The sequence below is a fragment of the Lepisosteus oculatus genome, unplaced genomic scaffold (genome assembly GCF_040954835.1).
Source record: "Lepisosteus oculatus isolate fLepOcu1 unplaced genomic scaffold, fLepOcu1.hap2 HAP2_SCAFFOLD_67, whole genome shotgun sequence".
NCBI classification, from domain to species: Eukaryota; Metazoa; Chordata; class Actinopteri; order Semionotiformes; family Lepisosteidae; genus Lepisosteus; species Lepisosteus oculatus.
Window position 1 is genome coordinate 151,397 of NW_027168224.1, and position 19,488 is coordinate 170,884.

At 47.2% G+C, this 19,488-nt stretch overlaps 4 non-coding genes across 4 annotated transcripts; 3 read left to right on the forward strand and 1 right to left on the reverse strand.

Annotated features, from left to right (window-relative positions):
• Positions 1-9,997: 9,997 nt before the first annotated feature.
• trnas-gcu (transfer RNA serine (anticodon GCU)) lies at positions 9,998-10,079 on the reverse strand. Its single transcript has one exon. It is a non-coding gene; the product is annotated as a tRNA-Ser (tRNA).
• A 4,076-nt stretch (positions 10,080-14,155) lies between these two features.
• Positions 14,156-14,272, forward strand: LOC138233388 (U5 spliceosomal RNA). The gene has a single exon (XR_011187500.1). It is a non-coding gene; the product is annotated as a U5 spliceosomal RNA (small nuclear RNA).
• A 230-nt stretch (positions 14,273-14,502) lies between these two features.
• LOC138233377 (U4 spliceosomal RNA) lies at positions 14,503-14,647 on the forward strand. The gene has a single exon (XR_011187489.1). It is a non-coding gene; the product is annotated as a U4 spliceosomal RNA (small nuclear RNA).
• A 1,307-nt stretch (positions 14,648-15,954) lies between these two features.
• LOC138233371 (U4 spliceosomal RNA) lies at positions 15,955-16,096 on the forward strand. Its single transcript, XR_011187483.1, has one exon. It is a non-coding gene; the product is annotated as a U4 spliceosomal RNA (small nuclear RNA).
• Positions 16,097-19,488: the final 3,392 nt, after the last annotated feature.

A 19,488-nucleotide genomic window follows, 5' to 3' on the forward strand; every position in this document is an offset into this window, starting at 1 on the left:
AGCAGCAGTCCCTGCAGGTTTCCGTGGTGTAGCGGCTATCACGTTTGCCTAACACGCGAAAGATCCCCGGATCGAAACTGGGCGGAAACAGACCAGACTTCTTCTGTCGCCACGCACAAAAGGGGATTGGGGATTCGCCTAGTGCTGTGATCGAACAGACCCACTCACCTCTTAGTGTGGCGGGATCTGCACAGTGCATGTCGCAGCGCATCCTGCTTTCACTTCAATGCGCGTCCTGATGTACCCCGGTCTCCCGCGTGACAGGTGGGGACAGGTGACAGGTCCTGTACTAACGAGGAAGACATCGCTCTCCGACCCCCGGCATTGTGTCCCGACCCACCGTGCTGGAAGCCGACTCGTGCTGTGATTACTTTACGGAGCAGAAATGACAACCGAGGAGCCGAGAGATCATTTCAGCATTTCGCGTCTGAACGGAAAACACAAACGACCAACTCGGAATGACTTGCCTTTGACGCTTATATACCTCTTAGTGTGGCGGGATCTGCACAGTGCATGTCGCAGCGCTCTCTGCTTTCACTTCAATGTGCTTCCTGATGTCGAGTCGTGTGCCGTGCGGAGGCTCTGAAAGCGAGAGCAATGAAAAGGTGCACGACACTGTGAAATAAACATTAATAAACGCATATATAACGTCGAAAACACATCTAACACTAGGAGTATACAGCACTCTGCACAGTGTACGAAGTAAATTATTTTCGCAGTAATTAATTATATTTACTATATTTATTATACACGTGTAAATTAATTACTGCGAAAATAATTTACTTCGTACACTGTGCAGAGTGCCGTATACTCCTAGTGTTAGATGTGTTTTCGACGTTATATATGCATTTATTAATGTCGTCGATTTTACGGTTGCAATTCGACGTTGATTATACGTCGAGGCGACGTATATATACGTATAGCCGTATTTTCGGCGTGAATATACGTATATTCGACGAATCAATGCCCACAGCTTGGCATACAAGGGTTTTGTGGAGGGGTCTTGCCACCTGCCTGAAAAAAAAAACAGTAAAATGTTTGAGTGCCTATAGAGTTTCTATTTTTATTTTCTTGAGAAAAGTTGATACCATTTCCTGGAAACCCCGTCCCCCATCAGTGCGCGGTGCCCGGGGAAAAATCTGTAGGGGGGCGTCTGATATTCTGAGCGGGGGTGATATTTCGGTTGAAACGGAGCTGTACGGTGCAGCTACCCAAATGAAATCTCGCAGCTATGCCATTAATTAGTGCTTTATGATAGAAGATATCGACTAGCAATCTGGTATTTGCGATGAAGTTCAGTTTCACATTTTTCGTCACTCTCACTGGAGAGTATTGCCTGGAGCGAAAAGTACCATAAGCGTTCATTTTTGCAGCTACATGGACGTTCTGAATCGTTAAGAAAAAATGTTGTAAAACCAACAGAAAGCACAGACTGCTATAACTAGTCCTAGTTATATAACGATTTTAAGTATAATGATAAACTACTGCAAGGAATCGGTCCACCTGAGCAAACAGGATCGTAATGTTGACACTCAATAACGACACTGATATGTGCAGCTCCTGGACGGATAGCCCTCCTGCCCATCAAACAGACTGAGTGACTGTTCGTGTCATTTAGTGTTGTCTGACCATTGACAAAGTACAACTATTTTTTAGGGCGCAAATTAAGTTAGGTAAATCTTTTTGCCCAAAACTGAAGGGGCAACATTCCCCCCTCCCCCCGTGATGCCAGGCCTGTCCCCATCCTATTCCATAATGTCATTATATATAATACCATACAACAGTGACCGATCCTTACTAACTACATGCGTTAAAATTGCACATCAGCTCATAGCAGGGGGCACATAGCCGCGATGTATTATCAATGTTATATTTCAACCATAATATCGACAACATTAATAAACGCATACGTTGAGAAAATATCGAACCCAGCATATTTTCCGCATATATACCACAATGCATTGCTAGTATTCGTTGGTCACAATTTTGGACACGTTTTTCAAACGTAGAAGTATATCCGCAAATATCTCAGCAATCCTCTTTTGACGAGTAAGTATGAACAATAATAATACTATCTGAATACATACAGATCTTTCTTAATATTATTTTGATTAAAATAGTACGTGAATAAGCAAAAAATGGCACATAAAATAGTGTGAATGGGGAAGATGACACAAAATTGTTTTGCCGTTTCTCTATTCTTATTCTATGTTGTACTTTCAAACTTTGGGTACTCTTTAATTAGGACAGACTTTATTGCTCAACTGCTATGATGCAAGCCAAATTTTATACATTTATTTCAGTTTTGAGCTTAGTAAACCGTTCACTTTTTAGATTATACTAAAGAAGATAATCATCATTTATTTGGGAAGTAATATTATACAATTTTCTCCTAGCTGCGGTGCTGAAGTCCCACCCTACATCAACAGAAAAAGAAATAAAGGAGCATGCAATGTGTTACTTGAAGAATGCATATGAAAGACGGGGGGCCAGGAGATCTGGACACTGAAAATAATAGGTTTTTGGTTCTAACTGTTAGGACAATTAGACAGGGTTTGCAAATAGTGGACAAAAATCGTCTTAACTTCCATTGTAATATTTTTTTTTCTTGGAAATATAGAAGTTGTACATTTTAAAATGTATATTTGAATCAAAATGTGGTTTTGAGTTAGTGTGTTAATGTAATTAGTTTTGTGTTTGTCATTACTATACTGTATATTGCCATGTTACCAGAATTTGTAGCTGAAGTTTAAGACTAGTTGTGTTTTTTATGATTATTGCCCATATGTTGATTGTTGATTGATTGTATACAATGTATAATTTGAAATACATATGTTTCAGGTGTGAATGTGTATTTTCAGAATACATTTCTAAACCTAATCATTGGCTTGGTTTACTTGTTTCTACGCCTATAAAATCTATCTTTGATGTATAATAGACCTCTACCCATATACGTATAATAGACCTTTAATGTTATCCGTATAACAGACCTCTACCCATATACGTATAATAGACCTCTAAAGTTATACGTATAATAGACCTCTAAAGGTATACGTATAATAGACCTCTAACCATATACGTATAATAGTCCTCTAAAGTTATCCGTATAATAGACCTCTAAAGTTATCCGGAACTCCAACCATATATGTATAATAGTCCTCTAAATTTATCCGTATAATAGAACTCCAACCATTTATGTATAATGAACGTCTAAACATAGACGTATAATTGACGTATAACTTTAGACGTATATTAGAATTTCATTCTAGACGAATTGTAGACCACATTTAGACGTCTAAGGTATGCGTTTAATAGACGTATATTATACGTCTTTTGCCCACTGGGACTACTGAATGGCGTAGACCTGAAAATAAAACTCACGCGCAACAGAGATGCTTTCTGCTTAATGAACAACATCGGAGAACACAAACTGAGCGTACTCTCTGCATCTTTGTTTGTGAACGCCGAAGCACTCCTGACGGTCGCACCACTAAATACCTAAATACCCCATAGACCGCGTACAGATGAAAGTCTTCAGCCTGCCTGCAGGGAGCCATGTGTGTAACCAAGAAAACCTCTTTCTCGGACAGTTACCCAAAGTGGTAATTTTGGGGTTTGTGGACAAAGCGGCATTCAGCGGCAGTTTTACACAAAACCCCTTCAAATTTAAACACTACAACATTAACTTTCTGGCTCTCTACACGGACGGTGAACAAATCCCGACTAAACCGCTTCAACCGCTTCAACCAGACTTCCAGAATGGACATTGCGTCGGTGAATATTTTAATCTGGTGGAAACATCCGGGAAGCCTCTGAAAGTCTTTTTTTGTGTGTAACAAAGTTGCATTTTCATGTCCGGACGGGGAGACTTTATCATTCCGACATGAAGCCACCCTTAAGTCCTCTGAGGCGTGTCTGTCTGCAAGGCTTGTATTTTGGAAATGTTTTTTTGAAACGGAGAACGACTTTGAAATAGGCTTCCGCCGGCGCCTCGCGATCCAGGTAAGATTGTAGCAAGAACGCAGCGGCGGCGGGGTTTGCTGTAGTCGTGGCCGAGTGCTTAAGGCGATGGACTAGAAATCTATTGGGGTCTCCCCGCGCAGGTTCGAATCCTGCCGACTACGTTGTCCACCTCCTGTCGTTGTGTTTTGGCGCAAGCAAAGAAGCGCACCTCTTTGCTGTTCCTGGTGGTTTTAAAACGCCAAATCGCTTGTACCCGCTGCCTTGGAAATAAATTCTTCAGCGTCTGCAAATGGCATTTTGCAGCTGGAAGCAGATGTCGACGCGTTTTGCACAGAGCACCAAAAAAGCGTCTTTTTTGAAGGTCCAGGCACTGAGCATTGGTGATTTAGTGGTAGAATTCTCGCCTGCCACGCGGGAGGCTCGGGTTCGATTCCCGGCCAATGCAGTAGCTTTTGCAGCGAGCGGCTCCATCACTTGCATCCCCTTGCAACTTGCAACTGAAAACCCACTGAAGCTAAGCAGGTGTGAGCCAGGTCAGTACCCGGATGAGGGTGAGCTACAGGGAAAAACAAAGCTTCCAGCTGGAAGCGGTGTTAATGGTGCCGGCGGGGGGGCATTCACCCTGAGGTCTGTGCGGGTCCCAATTCCCCAGCATAGTGACAGAGAAATAAACATATTTTGGCAACTTTGGTCACCCCCATTTAACTTCTGGGGCAGGAAAAGCACACTTTTCAAAACTTGTTTTTCAGCTCGAAATAAACGTATTTTTTCAAACCTTGGAATCCCAATGTAGCTGCCTGGCTCATTAGAGCCCACTGAGTCAGCCCTTAACCCCACTGTGCAGAAGCTGTCAAAACGGGTTTTTCAGCAGAAATAAACACGTTTGGGCAACTTTGGTCACCCCCATTTAACTTCTGGGGCAGGAAAAGCACACTTTTCAAAACGTGTTTTTCAGCTCGCTGTGACCTCTGTTTTACATCTCATCCAAAAGACAGCGCCCTTTTACAACACAGCGTCTCTGTCACTATCATAAGTGACTGCCATCATAAGAATATGAGTCCAATATTTTAGAATATAGTCAGAATGACTTCTAACCTTACCTGTGGTGTCTTTAATCCCTATTGCTCAATGCATGGTGTACGTACTGCATAGATGTGTCTTGAGAATGAGGAATGGGCCCCTGAGACCGTCATTTACCTGTTTCACAAATGATCGTATTTTACTAGAGATTCTGTTTGGGATTCAGATGTGCATTCGGACAGCAATCCCTTTCAAGAAATGATACGTACTGGATGAGGTCAAAGGTGCTGGAACACTGTATTTAGGATGTGTTTGCAGTGATTGTGTGTCTCCTGCTTCATCGCAGTGATATATAGATGTGCTCCTGTAATTTATTGGTACATGCCCAGGGCAGTAAGCAGTCTGAGGATTTATTTCCAGACGGCATAGAGCAGTGAAGCAGTGAAGTAGTGCAACACACTGGATCATTATATTATTAGAATCTATTCTACTTAAATTATTACATTATACACAATTTGAGTTCATTTTAAAAAGTAAAAGGTAATGAAAGGAATGCATTTTCATAAGAAAGATAATACCGATATGCATGTGATAATCTTCCTTATATCATGTAGTGCGTCAGTTGGACACTTTGTGGGCTTGAAATACAAAGCAAATCATGTTCTATGGTACAAGTTAAATACAAAACGTAAGCTTTTATTTTAATTAGATTTGTTTATAAAGCATAAGCAATCATTTATTACATTAATATATGTGAAAATGACATTTTAGCATCATAATATTACATAAAGGTCTCTAGCTTCAACACAGTGATATATATATATATATGCTCAGTGATTTATTGGTACATGCCCAGGTCAATAATCAGAATGAGGATTTATTTCCAGACGGGCTACAGGTAGTGTTGTGAAATACTTCAACACACTGGATCGCAGATTTAGACCCCCTGCACTCTTACTCCTTAAAAACCAAAGAAATGAAGATATGTAGCAATCACATTGTAACAGGGGTGACAGTGGCTTAATGCTTATACTAGTGGACTTTTGGTACCTTTAGGGTACGGTGTTCCCTGAAGGGCTCTCAAACCCCGCATTTCAGATGCCTAGCTGTATCACTGATGTGTTGCACCTCAGAATCACTTTTAACCTTACCTCTGGTATCTTTAATCCCTATTGCTCAACGCATGGTGAAAGTATTGCATAATTGTGTCTGAAAATGAGCAATGGGCACCTGAGAGACTCATTTGCCTGTTTCACAAATGATCATATTTGACTAGAGATTCTGTTTGGGATTCAGTTGTGCATTCTGACAGCAATCCCTTTCAAAAAACGATACATTCTGGATGAGGTCAAAGGTGCAGGAACACTGTATGTGTTTGCACTTATTCTGTGTCTCTAGCTTCAACACAGTGATATATATATATATATGCTCAGTGATTTTTTGGTACATGCCCAGGGCAATAATCATTATGAGGATTTATTTCCAGATGTGCTAGGGGTAGTGTTGTGAAATACTTCAACACACTGGATCGCAGGTTTAGACCCCCTGCACTCTTACTCCTTAAAAACCTGAAGCGTCTGGCGTCTCGCCGACGTCGAACACCCCCCTCAGGCTGTACTCGTACTCGGCTAACTGCTGTGGAACCCTGCGTGAGAAGCCGTTGGCCACGGTGACGGCTGGCGACCCACAGACGCCCCACTATCGGCCGGCTCCAGCCCCGGCTGGTCCTCTAGAGCCTCCCCACACGGCTCCTCCTCCCGGGCCTGGTAGGGGGCCAGCCGGTCTTGGTGCAGGACCACCACTCTCCCCCGTGTTCGCAACCGGACACGGTAGCAGACCTCGCCCACCACCCAGAGTACCTCAGCGGGCCCCTCCCACGACGGCGCCAGCTTAGGGCTGAGGCATTTGCGGCGGCGCGGGTTGTACACCCAAACCGAGTCCCCGGGCTGGAAGGCAGGCCCCCTGCAGCGCAGGTCGTAGTGCCGCTTCTGCCGGACCCCCGCCTGTGTCAGGTGGGTCCGTGCAAAGCTGTGCACCTGCTGCATCCGCTGCCGCAGGTCCCATTCGTAGTCCGGTCCAGCCAGCGGTGCCGACCCGTCTCCGGGCGACGGGCCGAAGACCAGGTCCACCGGGGTTCACATTTCCCGGCCCAGCATGAGTGAGGCTGGGGTGCACCCGGTGGATTCCTGGACCACGGTCCTATACGCCCAGAGTGCAAGGGGGAGGTGGCGGTCCCAGTCCCGTTGGTGCCGGGACACCAGGGTGGCCAGCTGGGTGGTGAGCGTACGATTAAACCGCGCCACCAACCCGTTGCTCTGGGGATGCAGAGGTGTGGTCCGCGTCTTAGTGATCCCCAGGCGCTGGCACACTCTGGCAAAGACCTGGGACTCGAAGTTACACCCCTAGTCACTATGTAACTCCTCCGGCACCCCCAGCCTGGCAAACATCCCCTCCAGCAGTGCATCGGCCACCGTGGGGGCACTCTGGTCCGGGAGGGCGTAGGCCTCCGGCCACTTCATAAAATAATCCATGGCCACCAAGACGTAGAGGTTCCCGGCCTCGGTGCGCAGAAACGGGCCCAAAACGTCCACCCCCACCCGCTCCATAGGAGCCCCCACCTGGTGTTGTTGGAGGGGGGCCCGAGAGCGCTCGGGGGGACCCTTCTGCGCCACGCACACTGCATACGTTCGGCAGTACCACTCCACGTCCCGGTGGCAAAGACCCCAATAAAAATGGCCTCGGAGGCGCTACAGGGTTTTTTTACTGCCAAAGTGCCCCACGCCCGGCTGGCCATGCACTGCTCGGAGCACCGCCCCGCGGAGCGACCAAGGCACCATCAGCTGCCACCGTACCTCGCCACTGGAGGGTACCCGCCACCCCCGGCGCAGCACCCCGTCCTTTACCTCCAAGGCCTCCCACAGGGCGCAGGGGGCCTTGACGGACTTTGGGTGTGGGGCGAGCTTCTCTCGCGTAGACCGCACTCCGGCTACCACTCCCAGCATGCCCAGCGGTACTACGAGCGCCTAGGGGCGCTTCCTCCTCACCACCAGGCGAGGGCGTTACAATACATAGAATATGCATGTAAAACGAACAGATCTTATCGAGAGGGTTATCAGAATACAAAAGGTATATATTCAGTCAGTTACAAAGTGTTACACATATCAAGAGGACATACATTCAGTATATCATTCATTTAGACCATTTCATAAATGAACCTGGTAATAACTTCTACATTAGATACTGAAAACAAGTACATAACTCTTAGGAATTGAATTGATATCAACTGGTTGGGATAACAATTGAATTCGCGAGCAGTAATGCAGTGAAGTTGAATACTCATCCAATCTCTGGGGATTCAGATCTCCTGCGGGCACAAAGAAACAGTTGCAGGCTTGTTGCTGTCCAATCCGTGCTCTCTGTCTAGGTGCCAGGCTGTGCTGTGCGGGTTGCGACGGTGCGCTGCTGATGCTCACTGACCGGCTAGTTAGTGTTGGCTTTAACTAGCAAAGTTTGTGCACAGGAGAAAAGATGACTGTGGGTCCCAGCAAGTCAAGAAGAAGACCGGTTCGTTCCTGATGAAGAGCTAGTTCTGAATAGTGATTCAACTGTCCACAGTTCCGACCTGTTCATGAGGCCTGCTGCTGGTGCTAACCTCGGGTGGATCCTCTGGTTACTCTCTGGCAACCTCCGCTTTAGACTCTTAGAACAAAGGAAAGTTCTGACACTCGGACACACTGGCCGTTCCGTGGTTGTCCGGGCTGAGTCTCAGGATGGTCAGGAGGCGCGCTGTGAGAATGTCCTGCCCTTGGGAGCCTTCTGCTCCTGGGCTGTCCTGCCCTGGAATTCTCCTTTGAATTCCCTTTAGAAAACTCCACAGAAATCTCTACTGAATTCCCACTGAATCTCTCAGGCTCTCTGTGTTGCCTGTTTTTACCTGGAGGAACTTCAGCTCGTTGATTGGCTGAAAGTTCCATGGGCATCAGAGTCCCACGTGGGTTACTCGGCCCTACCAGTCCCTGATTGGTTGATCAAGGTGAGATATGAGTCACTTACTCCTGACACTTAGGAATGCAGTCCAGATGTCCATCTGGCACTCCCTAGACAGATAAGCGCCAATGGATGACCATTGATCATGATAGCCAGGCTTAGCTAAGTGCATCCCCCTTTGGGAGCTGTCCCTTATCAAGGGAAACCTTAAATCAGCCTGCATGAATAGTTTCTCTGTGGCTGCACCACAGAGATGAACAGAGAGATGAGGCCTAATTTGGGAAAGCTCAGAAACACTTAATTCTTTCTTATTAATAAGCCTCGCCGCTACACCGCCCAAAGCACTTCTAAAACAGGAGATTCGCGTTTGGGAAAACAGGTCTACGGGTCTGAAACCTGCTCCACGGAAAACAGCTCTGTTGCGCTTTTGATCAAAGGGAGATTCGCTGTTCTTACTTTTTGATGACATAACACCCAAAGGGGCTTCTTTGGAGCTGGATTCCAACCAGCATCCTTAAGTTTCTTGGCGGTATCCTTTACAGTCCTCTTTTCGGTCGACAAGGGACTGAAGGGGGCAGCTTTCCTCACACATACAGTGCAATGTACTGTAGTGTTCCCCTTAATTGAATTCGCAGTTCTGCATCAAACCTCTAACTCGTTTCCTTAGCTTGGATTTAAGCCACGAAGCAGGCTTCTACTGTATAAACGTCTAGAGGAATCACAAACTATTTGAGAGGCCACCATCCCAGGGGGAACTGACAAGTCTATCCCTAAACACCTAGCGCAGTCTCTCGAGAGACTGTCAAAAATCGCTTTCTCCGTTTGCGTTGCAAGTAAGTGAAAACGCGGTCTCAACCCAGAGCCACTTGGCAGCAGCGGCACGTAAATACCGTTACTGTTACTGCTCGATACCGACGTTAGCCTACTATACCATGTTCAGCCACCGCTAGAAAATGCACGGCTCTAGAACCGGAGCAAATGACAGGAGGGCCAACGCCGAACGGGCACACGTGTCAGACATGGAGCGCGACGAGGATGGGATTCGAACCCATGCGTGCAGAGCACAACGGATTAGCAGTCCATCGCCTTAACCACTCGGCCACCTCGTCGAGGGATCTGGGCTGTCCGGACATGGGTTGGCGCGCTCCAGATGATCTTTTTCTTTTTTTTCCCTCGTACTCGAGGGTCATTTTCCTGTTCCACGTGCGATTTCAACATTTTCCTTGGGAGATGCCAAGCCAGCAATTAATTCTCCAGGACCTTAATTCTCTTCTCTTGCAGCATGAGATCATGTCCTTCTTTTGGCTCCCTCCAGTTCTGATAAAAAATCTCATTCTTAGATTTGTTAATTTTTGCAGAGGAAGCCAAAGAGAAATGCTCACAACACTGCAGAGCTCTGCTAATTGAGGTACTGTCAGAGAGGAGCAGGGTGACGTCATCCATGTATAGAGATGTCTTTACCTCTCCTCCCCCACTTCCAGGCACTGGTATCCCATTAATGGCCTGATCCTGGTGCAAGGCACAGGCTAAGGGCTCCGTAGCCAAAACGAATAACAAAGGGGATAATGGGCAGCCCTGCCTCACTACTGAACAGACTTCAAAGGGGTGTGATCTATTGCCATTAACCATTACTCTGCTGTTGCTACCTGTGTACAGCAGGTTAATCCACTTTCTCATGATGGGGCCAAAATTCATGTGCTCAAGTACCGATGTTAAGTACTGCCGGTTTAGGCGGTCAAAGGCCTTTTCTAGGTCTACACCTAAAACGCACAGAGGGAGGGAGCGATCCTCTGAGTACAGACAGACATCCCTCAACAAGGCCAGGTTGTCGCTCATCAGGCGTCCTACTATCCCACAAGTCTGTTCTTTCCCTACCAGTGAGGCCACTACATTTTGTAGGCGCAGGAAAAGGGCTTTGGACAGGATCTTAGTGTCCACGCCTAACAGGCTGAGGGGTCTCCAGTTCTTTATGTCATTCTTTGCTCCTTTCTTAAACAAGAGAGAGATAGTGCCTTCTCTTAAAGAGTCAGGCAGCAATTCTGTCTTATAGCTTTCCTCGAATAGGAGCAGTAGCGGATCCTGAAGCAGATCCCAAAAGGTGCAATAAAATTCTTTAGGGAGCCCGTCAGCACCCGGAGTTTTCCCCTTCTGTAAGCTCTCCATAGCCTGTCTCAGCTCTTCTACTGTCAAATCCCTCTTAAGTACTTCCCTATCTTCTTCACTCAAAACGTTTTCTAGCTTTGAGGTAAAAAAATGAATTTCTTCATCCTTTACCTCTGTAGAGCTGTACAGTCTTGAGTAGAAGGCCTCGGTGCAGGAGAGGATAGCACTCAGCTCTGTTCTCTCTCGTCCCTCCTCATCAACTACACTTTCCATGACAGACTTGGAGCCTACCACTTTCCTGAAAAAGAAGCGAGTACACTTCTTATTTTCTTCCAAGAACTGCACTCTGCTTCTTAACAGCGCTCCTCGACTACTTTCTTGGCTATGCTCCGGATGTCCTTTTTTAAAAGGGTGATATCCTCGAGCACATCGAAGCCACTGTGCAGCATCGTGTAGAGACGCTGCAGCTGCCTCTGTTTCCTGGCTAGCACTCCTCTCCGTCTGGCAGCAGCCTTCCTTCCCTCAGCCATGAAAAAGGCCTTTGTCCTCATCTTCACCTCCTCCCACCACTCTCCTACTGACCCGTACAGACACTGCAAGGACAGCCACTGTGATAGTTTCTCCTTGTAGCGGGATACTACCCCCTCGTTCTCTAGCAGCTTTGTGTTGAGTTTCCAGAGGCCTGGGCCAAAGACAGTCCCGCCCTGGAGTTCCACTCTACACCCTAAAGCCTGATGATCTGAGAAGAAGACAGGCTGAAGAGTGACCCCAACAACTTTCACTCTCTCTGAGACAAAGCAATAGTCAATTCTGGAGCTGCTATTCCTCCCTGACCATGTATATCCTGCTGTTGTGGGATATATACATCTATATGTGTCTGAGAGTTTAAAGTCTTGAACTAAGTTTTGCAGGGCCAGTGAGCTGGAATCCAATTTTATCGGAGAGCTAGACTGCCTGTCTGTGTGCTCTAAGATACAATTAAAATCCCCTCCCACTATCACATCTGTGCTACTTAACAATAGGGGAGAGAGTGCCTTGAGTAGCTCCACCCTTCCTCCCACGTCAGTAGGACAATACACATTGATTAGCCGCAGGTTTACGGTCCCCCATTCCACATCCACACACAGCAACCTGCCATCTATGACCCTCTGAATACTTTTCAATTTGAAAGCCCATCCTTTGAAAAGAATGGCCACGCCAGAGGCTCTGTTGTTATTGTCCCCTGACCAAACAGAAGGCCCTTTATCCCACCTATCTTCAAAGCTTTTATACCTCTCTTGATAGGCTAAAGCACACTCCTGCAACATCAACACATCTCCCTCTCTCTGCTGGAGGTAATCAAAGACACACTGGCATTTAACTCTGTCATTGATACCTCTGGTGTTAAGAGAAATTATGTTTAGAGCCATATTACATAAGAAAGTGGAACCAGTCTTTACAAAACACATTTCTCTTCGGTCTCAACTGTTACCTTCTTCTTTTTCTTTTTCTTCTTACCAATTTCCTGCCAGCCATCCTCTGAATGAGCCTTCATCAGGGTGGCAGCAGTAAAAGCGTTCACGGAGTCCATTTCAAGGAAGGGGGTAGAAGGAGGGGTGGAGGGGTTCCAGCTGTCCCCATCGCCATGCTCTCCTTCCTCCTCGCTCGGGGAGAAAACAGAGTCATTTTTCCTTTTCCTCAAGTCCAGCTCCTGGGAGCACCGAGGGGAAAGGGGTGCAGCCGATGCACCAGTCTCCTCTTCCCCCTCACCCACCAGCTGTTGCAGATCCTCCGTGATGGACTGGATGGAGGAGAGGAGGGCATCTGTAGCACTTGCAGAGTCTGAGAAAAGCAGCTCCGCTGAATCCTGGGTATCCTCGCTGGACCCGCTCCACCGGGGGGCCCCACACTGGCCCTCGTTCTGAGGAGCAGGAGTGGGGGAGGGGTCCTCGCTGTTCTCTGGGGTTTTCAAACCCTCGTGCTTGTCTGGTGCAGTCTGCGGTTGTGGGGGCGTAGTGGATTTCTCTTCCACCGGCCCCGGAGCCACAGCAGGACTGATCCTGGCTGGAGGCTGAGACTCTTTGTCCAACAAGGGTTCTTTGTTTGACTTGTTGTTTGCTTTGGCTTTTTCAGGCCGGTTTGGCTGAAACAAGCACTGCCTCATCCTTTCTCATTTTGAGTTTATAGGCGTAGGCGTGAGGGCAGTTCTTAAAAACGTGTCCTTCCGAGCCACATAAATTGCACTTTGGCAGCATTGAACAGTCAGAGGCTTAATGTCCCTGTTTGCCACAGGTCTTGCAGCATTTCACAGTGCAGGACGATGCCAGGTGTCCCACAGCACCACAGCGCCGACACACCTTTGGTTGTCCCACATAAAAAACATAGCCATTGCAGGCGCCCAGCCGGATTGTAGAGGGCAGGTGCCTTAAGCCTCCATTTACATTGTCCGGTAGCAAGCGAACCTCGAATTTCCTTGTTCCTGTTTTTATACCGTCAACATCTCTAACCTCAGTTCCATGGTGGACGGTGCAGTACTGCTTAAGCCAGGTGTGAATGTCCTCCGTCTTTGCCATTTCCGAGAACATAACAACCTCTCTCTCTGTGTCAGAGGCTGCAAGTTGATCTTCTCAAGGGCAGGAACTTTCCCTCTTTTTGCCTCAAACACATCCACACATTGTTCAAACAGAGAATAGGTAGCAAAAACAACCTCAAATGCTTTCTGACCTGGGAGAGCGAAGATGAAATACAAGTGCCGAGGTTCAAAGCCAAGTTCCTTCTGTAACACTTTTCTGCTGAACTGCATACGATCCATGAAGAGGTCATCCAAAAGCTCAAAACGTACAGCATTCTTGCGGGATCCAAAGGTTGCCATCTCAAACTGCAAAACAAACACTGCTTCCACAAAACAAGAAAACAATCCAACTACTCCAACTACAGGCTGATCAAGGTATCTCCCCTGCCAGGTAAGCCGTGAGCCGCAGGCGATGAGCCCGGAGCTGAACGGGCCCCACTGGCTCGTTTGTAAGGCCAGGTGCATTGCCAACCACGACCGGCAGGGGAGAGGACTTGAAGGCGGCCTGGGCTCCTGCAGCTGTCCAGCCACGCACTCTGGTTTCTCTTCATCTCGTACAAATCTTTTGCCTTTTACTAAAGATTTCCATGGAGAGGAGCATGAATGAGTTCCATACAATTTTTGTGCTTCCCTGCCTTTGGGTGGGGCGCAGCTGGGCTGGTCAAAGAGAGAAAACAAAACCGCTCACAATCGCTCTTATTACGGCGACTGTGGCCTTCTGCTCTGCGAGTCCTCGGTCTCCGCCTGTCTGATTGGCGCTCTTTTCTTTGGGGGGCGGGAAGTGTCCGGCCGCAAATATGAAGCGTTACAGCAACGACATGCCATGAGACGATTGATAACGATTTCCATAGGATCCCCGCGGTTGCCTGGCTACCGTCAGCTTTGCGCAGTGGCAGTATCGTAGCCTGTGAGGTTTAGCCGAGGCGCGATTATTGCTAGTTGAAAACTTTTCCCAATACCCCGCTTCCGCCGGTTTCCAATACAATCGGCGAAAGCAATTTTTGAGCAAGGTGTTTAAAGACAGATTTTGTCATGGTAACATCATGGTAGAAAGAAACAAGCTTGTTACGTCTCAACAGAAACGCTCTTTAGCTCTTTCAGCGTTATGCAGAGAACAGCGTCTGTCGAGATCACTTTTGAGTCAGCGCGAAACGCCGTGTGCTGTCAGTTTGATTTCATATTGCTCGTAGCGGCGCCCGGCTTTTGTCTGTCAAACGTTAGGTTGCGCTTCTTCATGCTGCATCGTCGGCATGAGTGGAGCTCTTTAAACGTCTGTACTTACTGCGCCCCATAAGAAATTGTTTGTCCCCGTTCAAAAGAGATTGTGCGATGTCCTGCTGCGTTCACAAAGCAAACCTTTGACAGTTTGAAAAGAGGAATTTATTCTGCTTCCTGTGCGTGCAGTAGTTACAAAGTTGAACGTCTTTACACGATCTGCTGCAGTTTTCAGTGGGCGGGCTTTGTCAGATGGCTTTGAAAAACGCACTGTGTTTCGGCTCGGGAAACATCATGAGCAGTGTCCTGCATGTTTTCTGTGTATAGCTGTCTTTTAACGCATACAGAATTCATTCGAAATCATTGATTTCTCCAATTAACAAGGGTCCCTTTTTGAACCTGCGAGAAGCATTCTTTCAATGTAAAAGATTTACTCCGAGGAAAGGCAGCATGACATTGAGAGTAGCTCAAGCTTTCAGCACCCGTATCGGACTGCGTGTATGCAGACACCGCTCAGAATCCCCTGTAAGATTCTCCCTCAATTCCGTTGTGCAGTGCTTTACCTCTTTCAAAAGGCTTCACTTTCCTAGTCACATTCCAAGACTCATCGAACCCGGGCTGTTTCCTCCAGCGGTATAGTATTGCAGTGAGACAGCACGATGCCTGCAAGACTATGTCACGCTAAACGCCACAGATTGTGTTTGTCCCTTCGTGTCAGTCGTCCTGCAGCCACGGGAAGTGGGACACAAACATGCTGCAATGCTTTCAGGACGTTTGGATTTGTTTGTGCAACATCCGAGAAGAGTACTTGTGGCTTGAATGTGAACTGTACGTGCCCGCCCCCTTTCCTCTGTAGTGCATGAGTTCCTCCCGGCATGCCCTTCGTCATTGTTCTGTCATCTTGTATTTAAAGGGTTGTATTTCTGCTGCTGAAAATAAGCAACGGTTTTCTCACAACGCCCTTTGTTCCCGACGGAGCCCTTGTCTGTCATGAAATTCTTTAAAACCTCAAGCTAGAAGAAGAAGACGACAAATATGAAGCGTTACAGCAAAACATGCCATGAGACGATTGATAACGATTTCCATAGGATCCCCGCGGTTGCCTGGCAACCGTCAGCTTTGCGCATTGGCAGTATCGTAGCCTGTGAGGTTTAGCCGAGGCGCGATTATTGCTAGTTGAAAACTTTTCCCAATACCCAGCTTCCGCCGGTTTGCAATACAATCGGCGAAAGCAATTTTTGACAGTCTCGTCAGAGCGTGACATAGTCTTGCAGGCATCGTGCTGTCTAACTGCAATACTATACCGCTAGAGGAAACAGCCCGGGTTCAATGAGCCTTGGAATGTTACTAGGAAAGTGAAGCCTTTTGAAAGAGGTAATGTCGACGCTTTTTTAACAGAGCACCAAAAAAGCGTCTTTTTTCAAGGCAGGGGTACTGAGCATTGTTGGTTCAGTGGTAGAATTCTCGCTTCCCACGCGGGAGGCTCTGGTTCGATTCCCAGCCAAAGCAGTGGCTTTTGCAGCGAGCGGCTCCATCACTTGCATCCCCTTGCAACTCGCACCTCCTGTCGTTGTATTCTGGCGCAAGCAAAGAAGCGCACCTCTTTGCTGTTCCTGGTTGTTTTAAAACGCCAAATCGCTTGTACCCGCTGCCTTGGAAATAAATTCTTCAGCGTCTGCAAATGGCATTTTGCAGCTGGAAGCAGATGTCGACGCGTTTTGCACAGAGCACCAAAAAAGCGTCTTTTTTGAAGGTCCAGGCACTGAGCATTGGTGATTTAGTGGTAGAATTCTCACCTGCCACGTGGGAGGCTTGGGTTCGATTCCCGGCCAATGCAGTAGCTTTTGCAGCGAGCGGCTCCATCACTTGCATCCCCTTGCAACTCGCAACTGAAAACCCACTGAAGCAAAGCAGGTGTTAGCCAGGTCAGTACCCGGATGAGGGTGAGCTACAGGGAAAGACAAAGTTTCCAGCTGGAAGCGGTGTTAATGGTGCCGGTGGGGGGGCGCTCACCCTGAGGTCTGTGCGCGTCCCAATGCCCCAGCATAGTGACGGAGACGCTGTGTTGTAAAAGGGCGCTGTCTCTTTGGTGAGATGTAAAACCGAGGTCACAGCGCTCTGTGGTCATTAAAAATTACCACCAAAACTTTTGACAAAAGCTCTTGGTAATTGATGGTCTTCAATAATGCTTCTCCTTTAGGTACAATTTAAATCAGCTGAAAAATGCTGTGAAATGGGGGGTCACTTCACGCTAGTGTAGGATTTGGGTTACAAGAACCATGAAACTGCACGAGAAAGCCCGTACACTGAATTAGCAACATCGACACCAAGAGAAAGGATGACAAATGGCTTTTATCTGGAACTTTTCATGTCCAAGGAGCTCAAAGTGCTTTCTGTGTACAACAGGGCCACTGAACTCCACACTGGCCACTGAACCACAGCAGTGGCTTGCTGGCTTGACATCTCCCAAGGAAAATGTTGAAATCGCATGTGGAACAGGAAAATGACCCTCGAGTATGAGGGAAAAAAAAAGAAAAAGATCAACTGGAGTGCGCCAACCCATGTCAGGACAGCCCAGTTTTGTTGATGAGGTGGCCGAGTGGTTAAGGCGATGGACTGTTAATCCATTGTGCTCTGCACACATGGGGTCAAATCCCATCCTTGTTGCTCTCCATGTCTGACACGTGTGCCCGTTCAGTGTTGGCCCTCCCGTTCTTTGCTCCGGTACTAGAGCCGTACATTTTCTAGCGGTGGCTGAACATGGTATAGTAGGCTAACGTCGGTATCGAGCAGTGACAGTAACAGTATTTACATGCCGCTGCTGCCAAGTGGCTCTGGGTTGAGACCGCATTTTCACTTACTTGCAACGCAAACGGAGAAAGCGATTTTTGACAGTCTCTCGAGAGACTGCGCTAGGTGTTTAGGGATAGACTTTGTCAGGTCCCCCTGGGATGGTGGCCTCTCAAATAGTTTGTGATTCCTCTAGAAGTTTATACAGTAGAAGCCTGCTTCGTGGCTTAAATCCAAGCTAATGTAACGAGTTAGAGGTCTGATGCAGAACTGCGAATTCAATGAACGGGAACAGTACAGTACATTGCACTGTATGTGTGAGGAAAGCTGCCCCCTTCTGTCCCTTGTCGACCGAACAGAGGACTGTAAAGGATACCGCCAAGAAACTTAAGGATGCTGGTTGGAATCCAGCTCCAAAGAAGCCCCTTTGGGTGTTATGTCATCAAAAAGTATGAACAGTGAATCTCCCTTTGATCAAAAGCGCAACAGAGCTGTTTTCTGTGGAGCACGTTTCAGACCCGTAGACCTGTTTTATTTGTAGGGCAGGGCGCATTCCCAAACGCGAATCTCCTGTTTTAGAAATGCTTTGGGCGGCGTGAAGTGAAAATAAGAAGTGGGCTCCAGATGCACATGGAAGCAATCAAGTGTTTCATCCGAGCTGTTTCAAAGACTGCCCAAGAGCCTTCCTTTCACAGAGGCGCAACGATTAATGATGGGGGTGCACCCTTCAATGCGCCTTACGACTGTAGGGAGTGATTGAGACGATTCGTAGCGTGTGCTCATTTCTCTCTATTCCCTGTGTTGCAGTGGTAGGATGACGTAAATTACTGCTTCGACACGTAACGGCATTATAATCAAGTGCAGGAGCTGAGCCACGGCGCCCCAGGAGTGTTGTCCTTTTGCAGCCACTTAGACACACCTTTAGAAAAACATTTTGTTAACAGGCATTCTGCCTCAGCCTAAACACCTATAGCTTGCAAAGCGCATGCTATTAGACAGGCACCTCTGCAAGATCTTAAGAGTCTCTTAAACTAGTGATAGTAAGGTATTCCCAATGGGCGATGTTCGGCTTTCAAATCATCTCTCCGTGGAAGCGCCGAGATGCAGCTGTTTATGGCTTAGAAGCAGCTGACTGTTTCACTACCTAGCTGATCACTGTCAGTCAGGGAGCTTAGAGGTGAAAAGCCTGTCTAAGAGACAATTCGCCGTCGATCAGTTCAATATGTTCCGTACCAGCTCGGCGCACCCGAGATCATCTTGGTAGCCGTGTAGCTCATATGAGTGAGAGCGTGTGTGTGTACCACCGTGATTGGATGCCGGCCCTTCTCAAGTCACAGTAAACCTTCTGCTCAAAAAAAGTGAGCTAAAACCTCACTCTGCACAGTAAAACCTCAAAAAAAGTGAGGTTTTATTTAATCTCTGACCAAGGGAAACGTTTCATTTTTTCAAAGAAATGTTTGTTAAAAAATGAAGTCATAGTTCTATGGGATTCAATCAGAGACCGTGCGATATGGAAGTCAGGAACCTAACCCACAGCGCCAACAGCACAGTCACGTGCTGAGTGCTGAAAAAGCACTACAGAAACATTATCGACAGACAATGTACAGTGTGTACTATTCTTGTGTTGCGGTACATGAATATAATTATATCGTTATTAATTTCTAATTTATAACTTTATAAATTTACTTTATAAATTTATTAACGTTATTAATTAATTTCACGACGCACAGACAGGGCGCGGGGAGCTGCCGCCTGCAAACACAGCTCCAGGCAGGACTCCACTCCGCAGGAGCCGCAGAAAAGAGGAGATGGGCAGAGACCTGAGCTGCTGTTGCTGCAGACGCTGTCTTTTCTGCACT